The 7,468-nt window shown below is 32.8% G+C and overlaps 1 non-coding gene across 1 annotated transcript; it reads left to right on the top strand.

Annotated features, from left to right (window-relative positions):
* Positions 1-500: 500 nt before the first annotated feature.
* Positions 501-6,111, top strand: LOC100245066 (uncharacterized). The gene is made up of 2 exons (XR_009466602.1): positions 501-605; positions 5,830-6,111. It is a non-coding gene; the product is annotated as an uncharacterized LOC100245066 (transcript).
* Positions 6,112-7,468: the final 1,357 nt, after the last annotated feature.

Below are 7,468 nucleotides of genomic sequence, written 5' to 3'. Positions count from 1 at the left end.
TAAAACATAATAAGAAAACATGAAATAGTCAAATCCCTAACCAGAAATTACCATTTCAGTTGGCAGATGGAATGTCATTCCATGTTTAAAACCCACACACAACAAGATGGGTTGGTGATATAGGCAAGTTGGATTTATTTTTATTTTTTTCTCGCTTAATAATAGTTTTGTTTTGCCTTTGTCACTTTGTATGCAAAATTTCCTGCCATCTTCTAAGCATAATTCTCTTTTCTTCATAAGTAGGATGTACTGTTTCTTTTTGTATCTATCTTATTTTGTCTTCTTCTTTTTCTTCTTTATGTATATATATTATTTTTATTATTATTTTGGGCAAAGGGCAATGAAGAACATTTTCTATAAACCCAGGAGAGATATAAGCTAAACAGAAAATCGATCCGCCAAACTTTTGACCTCTTATTTAAACTCAAGGTGGTATTGTCTATGGTGTCGTTGAAACGCCACCGTTTTGAACTGAAAGAACCTTATGTTTCAGTGACAGCTGAAAAACCTGGGCAAAATTGGGGAGAAATCTGGAAATGTCGAAGTCTTGCAAGGGCCTGGCAATGGAGCTCGTAAAATGCCTCAGCGAAACCGATTGTGTTAAGGTAATACCTTGTATGATTCTTTTTCAAACTGTTCTAGGGTTACAGTTAGGGTTTTGGGGGGTGGTGATTTAGTGGCAGTGGGCGGCAAAGTAGCTTTGTTGCCTATTCTGCTAGGAACCACATATATTTTGTACATCACATTCATGTATTAACGATTCTGTTTTTAGGGTTAGGGATTTTAGAACAAAATAATTTGATTTGATCTCCAATTTTAGCGTAAAATTGCTAAGGTATCGTTGTAGGGTTGAGGCTTTTTTCAAAGAGAAACATTTGAATTTCTATTTAAGCGTAAAAGTGCTAGGATACTTTTTTAGGGTTTAGGGTTTATAAAAGAAAATCGTATTTAGAGCCCTGTTCGAGTGTATAGAGAAAACGCTAGGGAACTATTTTAAAAGAAAAATGGTTTGCACTCCAATTTGAGTGTAAGAATTTCGAGAAATGGATTCAGGGTTTAGGATTTATTAAATAAAATCATTTAAAACTTCAATTTGACTGTGAAAATGCTAAGTTAGGGTTTAGGGCTTTTAGGAGAAAATCATTTGAAATCTTATCTGTATGAATATGCTAACAGACCATTTTACTCTCTAGTTTTCTTATGAAAAAAAAAATCAGGACTCCAATTTGGCTGTACATATGCTAAAAAAAAAACATTTTAATCGTTTTTGGAAGAAAAATATTTATATTCCAATTTGACTGTAAATATGCTGAGACTGTTTTAGGGTTTGTGAAAGAAAATCCATTTGAACTTCAATTTGCATAAATGTTAAGAAATAATTAATAATTTAGGCTTGTTAAGAGGTTAAGCTCCAGTTTGAATGTGGAAATGCTATGAAAATGGATGCTTCTTGTGTAGGATTGCTAATTATCATACTTAAAACCACATATTTCAATGTTATTGTACATAAAATGCATTTATTTCTTTATCCTTATTATAGGATTTAGTTAATTATGTGTTCCTCTGGTTTGGGTCTGGTTTTTTTAATAATGCATTTTGGAGTTTTAAGGGTCGTAATGACATATTGAGGTAAAGTAGCTTGTACAATCTGTCCAGTCGCCAGAAATGAGGTACGTAGTCTGAATGTTTAGTATATTTGATAACTAAGGAACCTTCCATGGCAAGCCTTTTCAGACCCTCCATGTGGACCCAAAACCTTGGGGTGCTAACCGGACTTGCACAAGCAAGACTAGGTAATCCAAGGCATTCAATCAGCAAGAGGAATTGAACCTGAGACTGTGCGCCTCTATCGTACATCCCAAAACTTGACTTGACCAACTGAGCACATTGAGGCCCTTGAAAGTTCTTGTCTTGATTAACAGAACTACCTAAAGGGGAGGTCTATAAGTGGTCCAAGTGAGATACACTTGAATTAAAATTTTTCATCTGGTTTTTATAATTTCAATGATTTCAATTATGCTCACATTGAAAGATAAAATCAAACAAACACAGGAAACACAAGATTTAACGTGGAAAAACCATCTATTAAGTTTCCTAGAAACTCTATAGATGTAAAAAATCATGGATGGTCGATCAACCACAAATAATCCACTAAATCTAAAAGGCATGTATACAGTTTTACTTTATCTGAGTGCGTCTACTCCTTGGGTCTTATACCAGCCAGCACTTACACTCCTTCACGTCCTTAATGCAACATCTCGTGTTCCTTAGTGGAAACCTCAACCTTGTGCTGAAGCTAGTGGATTGAATACCTTTTCTTGCCAAAAAGATCTTCTAAGATTGCTCTAAAAAAGTTGAAAGTTAGAGTATCAAGGTTAAAAAAAAAAACTTAGTGTATGGACTTGGAAAACAATTTTAAGTACAATTTTACCAAAATGCCCCCCAAAATATGAAAGATGAAATAAAAATCACCAAAAAATTAGGCCAGCAATTGAACGCCCAAAGGGAATGTTCGATTCCTGTATGGAATGTTCCCCAACTTGGCGTTTGAATGCTCTATAGGATGTTTGAATTCTCCTTCGGGAGGTGCAAATGTCCTACCCCGTTTTTGTCTTTTGAACTTTGTTTTTCGTCTTTTTCTCCAAAATGAACACCTTGTGATTTTTCAGAGCCATTTCTTAAACCTTAATAACACCAAATGCATACATACCTCAAGAATTATCAACTTTGAAGTTGCTCGAAGTTGATTGGGAATTGATTAGATCCTTATAAATATGATGCATCAGACACATAAGAAATGGAACAAACCTGTGAACCTAAACGAATACGCAAACAGTCTCCCCCTTTGGCAATTTTGTGTCAAAACAAAATATTGCAATGAGACCCTCCAACTCTCATAATAACCTCATTGAACCTTTGATGCAGGACAATGGTAGAAATATCTTGGCATTTGAGTCATTTTGTAAATTTTGGGTGATTGGCATTATCATTGAGCATCTTTTTATTTAGTAACAAGGAAAATTTGGTAGTTGTTTGAGCATGGGTTTTGTCATTTCTTATTCATGTGCTGAATGTTTTAGTCCTATTTACTTATTATAAAGTCTTTTTTCCTTGTAGTAGAGGTTTCTATAATAAATTTAGTAGTACTTAGCAATAAAGACTTAAGGAAAGTTTTTGTTTTCATTTCAAACTAATAGGGTGTTTTTTTAGTTGTTCTTTCTAAACAAGTTCTGTTAAGATTTTTCAACGTTTTTCTTTTGGGGATTTTGAAAGTTGCTTTGCTGTTTTGTTTTTAAGTTAGTGGGTTTGTTAAGCATACCTCCATATAAAAAAGAATACAGGGACAATTTAATCAATCTATGAACATTCTAGGTATCTTTTGCACTAAGTAGTTTAAAATGATGCTTCATTAATTTTTTTTAAGTGAGACTCCATTAACTTCCCTTCCAGTTGAGCATCTAAATTTCTTCTATTATACCCAAAAATTTGTAAAAATCCCCTGGTGGTTTGCTAGATGGTTTTTTGGATATGTATGTGGTGTTTTACTTGAATGTTAAGGTATTAATTGCTTTGTCTAGGTTGAGAAGCGATCATTTAAGGAATGTTGTGGAGAGAAAAGCCCATCGATATCAAGTGAATGTGTGGGACTACGGGAAACATATTTCAATTGCAAGAGAGGCCAGGCATGTTTTTCCCTTCTTTTCTTATTATGAAAATTATGACTGTTTTATGTCATTGTTATAAGTTTTTTCTTCTATTTTTGGACTCTAAATTTTCGTTGATTGAAATTAGTTTTGATTATGGGTGAACTTTCTAGCTCCTACATGTTCTTGCTCTTCAAAATGTTACTGCATGCAGGTAACAGTACTTTGCACATCTAGCATTTGTTCATGCTTGATGTCAAGCTCAGTTTTTTTTATTTTCACTTGGGTGGTAGCATATGAGGATGATGTTCATTACTATTTGAAGAATGGCTTGACAAGCATGCATGAGTGCTTATAATCAGAAATCGTCTATTGTAAACACCATTATATAGGTTAAAAAGTAGTTTTTCCTTTTTCCTTCCCCCCCTGTTGCATTACATCACCTTAACCTAGATTGCACCAAGTGGTTTTTACTGCTTAAATGTTTATTATTTCTTCTGTCTGGATATGATTAGAAAGTTTTTTTAAATACACAGGCTGGATATCAAACAACATGCATGTGATTTGGAAAAAATCATGGCCAGAACATGGATATGGTTTTCTTAGTAATTTACCTAGTTGATGTTTTTGTTGTATGTGCATCTAGTGAGAATGTGGAGTGAGCAAGACATAGTGTTTAGGATGGTTTGGAAATGGTTTAGGTGGCATTTTAGAACTTGCAGGATGTTTGCATGGTTCAATTTCTGAGCCAAAATCTTTTGGAGATTAACTCCAGTAATTGGATAACCTTACTTTACCTCAAATTCAGATATCACTTCTATAAACTTAGTAACAAAACCAATAAGATGACACTAACGAAATGATCTCAATCCAACGGATGAACTGACAATTCACAATAATCTCTACTGTCATTCACCTCTTTCAATAAAATCATGATTTTTTATTTCATTTAGAAAATTCATCTCTCTTTTACTTATCAAAAAAAAAAAACAAAAAAAAAACTTCGTCTCTCTTTTGTTCTCTCCCTCACTTATATTTTCACAAGCATCAGGTGGAATCAAGGGAGAAATATGAAGGTGAATTTTGATGTCAATGATAATGGCAGCATTCAAATAATTTGTTAATATCAATGAAGATATACTTATTGATGTTGATGTCAAAAACCATTTTTTTGAAGATCAAGAATTGGTTGTGAAAGTCAGGAGTTGCAATATAGTTGTAGTAAAGGCCGAAATTGGTCTTAAACAGAGCTAAAGGCAGTCTTCAGGATTCTTATACAATAATAGAGTGGTGCTACTTATGTATAATAATATAGTCACCTGTACTCTACTTTCCTTGCTCCTACTTGGTTATGCAATTGTTACTATAGAAACTATATCTTTACTAATTGTCATGGGTTGGTTCCCTATGTTTTTCAAGATTTGTCATGTCTGTTTATATTCTTGCTACTTAGCCATCATGGTTGTTCTTTTGCCATTTACCACAATCATATTCTGGATGAAAGAGATAGTGGATTTTTTTTATTGGTTTGAATTTGTCTATTTTCTATTTTTTTTTTAAACCGCTCAAATTGCAACATTGGTTAAACTTAGAGGTCATTTGGAAGTGGCTTTGAGAGGGCTAGAAGTGTTTTCTAATGCTTAAAAACTCAATTCAATAAAAATAAAATAAAAAGAAGCTTGACTAAGTGCTAAAATACCCTCTCAAAAAATGCAGAGAATTAGTTGAAAGGATTCTTGCGCTAGCTCTTTTAGGTGTTTTTTCAAAAAATCATTAGGCATAAAAAAGAAAAAAAAAGAAAAGAAAAATGTAGTCAAACACTTGGATTTCAATTGAGAAGTACATAATACCAAATGGTACATTTTCTTCATCAAACTTCTCTTTTCTTTCTACCTCAATACTCTCAGCCCTTCTAAATTTACTCTTTCATCATCTTTGATTCACTTAATTTGTCTACATTTATTTGTGTCACCACCAGTAATGATGGAATTGGAAATCTTATTATGTAGAATTGATGTATATTGTGCTTGTGCTTTTTCTTGGTGTTGTATAACAGATAATATCTATCAAAAGAACATTTTTAATTTATATTGGAATGGCTAACAGTTTGTCCATGAAGGTGAAAGGGCTTTTATTTATCAAAAACAACTTGGTTTGAATAAAGAAAGTGAATTTGTGTTTGCAGGTTGACATGAGAGCTAGGATTCGGGGAAACAAAGGCTACTAAAGTGAGGGGAGATGATGATATTGGGTAATTTTTTGGATTTTGGATAGGAGATGATATTGCATGTATAGTTAATTGACTTTGATGCTATGTTGCAATCAAATTGGTTGCCAGACAGTGCCTCTTTAAGGGGTGATAATACCTAAATCGGAACCTTTGGTTTGATCATCTGGTTGAAGTAACTACTTGGCCTTGTGCAAGTCTCCTGAATAAATTAAAGAAAGTGCCTATAGTTATTGCTCATCAATTGGAAGCATGTGGGTGAGCTTGGTATTTGGTTGTTGGTTGTTGCATTGTTGCTTTGTTGCTTTGTTGCTATTAGTTATCAATTATCAAACAAATAAGCAATACTGGTTTTTGAAATCAACACGTGATGCCTTTTGGTATTTGTTGAATATAAAATTGGATAAGTTTTTGTAACAAAGTAATTAACATGAGAAAAAAAAAAGGTGGAGGATAAGGGATTTCTACCAACAAAATTATTTAATCACATGTAGAGATTATACAAGGAAACATATTAAGACATTCTTTAGGATATCCATCTTTCTATTTTTGGATTTTAGTAGAAGTTGTCAAATCAAATTCAATTTTCAAAATGCAATTTTATCAACCTCAAACGTATAAAAGTTTTTGTTAAAATTCTTAGTGAGCTTAGTAAAAGAACCTATAATTTCTTGCGTGTAGAGAAAATATCTTCTTTGTATTTGTCATGCATGATAATTTTAGAGTTTACAATTCTATTTGTTTACAACACTTATATACACAGGGATTTTAGGGTAAGGAGTAGTCCTAGTATAAGAATTGCTATATTTAAAAATGAACATTAGAGTTATAGGAGATAATTTAAAAAATCTCTCTTAATTTGAGGCACCAATCTTGCCTAATTTACTATACCAAATCTATCAACACTCTCCTATAAGTTGGCTTGAAAATATCTTGTACTCTCAACTTGCATATAAGATTATCAAATCACCCTTTCAGCAATCCCTTGGTAAGAACAATATTTCCAAGATGTACAATTAATGATCAAAAAGTTGAAACATATATTGCGCACACCTGGCTTATGTAATTACTTTTGCTTGGAAATCAGTTTGCCTGTGATAAATCCAAGATGATGTAATTAATTTTTTCATTGATTTGAAATTGAATGTCTGAAGAGGTTTTATGCTCAAATTTGTTTTAGTTTTTTCTTGCCATTAGTTTTGAACAACTCCTACAGAATACTTGTTAGTTTATTATGTCATTTTCAAAAGGTAATTTCCCCAACATGTTTAATTAATTTGATTATGCCATTTGTTTGGGTATGGTAGGCATTAGAGATCATCAAAAGATTCATTCAAAATGATTTGTGGTTGTAATAGAGGTGCACTTATATCTGAGGAACATTGCTCTACTAGTTTGATAAAATTTTTATGGAATAACATTGGCTTGAAGCCCTTGGATTGTGAGAGGCTTTCTAAGTGATTTTAAAGGAGTTTCCATTGGAAGAGACCCTTGATGAACTAGGGTCTTGTTCATGCATTTTGATGAATAAGGATTTTCAGTTCAATCAACTGTTTGGTTTTTCAAACATTGCATTTTGGTGATAAATTTGAACAAA

The sequence above is a fragment of the Vitis vinifera genome, chromosome 9, assembly GCF_030704535.1.
Source record: "Vitis vinifera cultivar Pinot Noir 40024 chromosome 9, ASM3070453v1".
Classification (NCBI taxonomy): domain Eukaryota; kingdom Viridiplantae; phylum Streptophyta; class Magnoliopsida; order Vitales; family Vitaceae; genus Vitis; species Vitis vinifera.
Note: the sequence above shows the minus strand (reverse complement) of the source record. Positions and strands in the feature narration are given on the sequence as shown.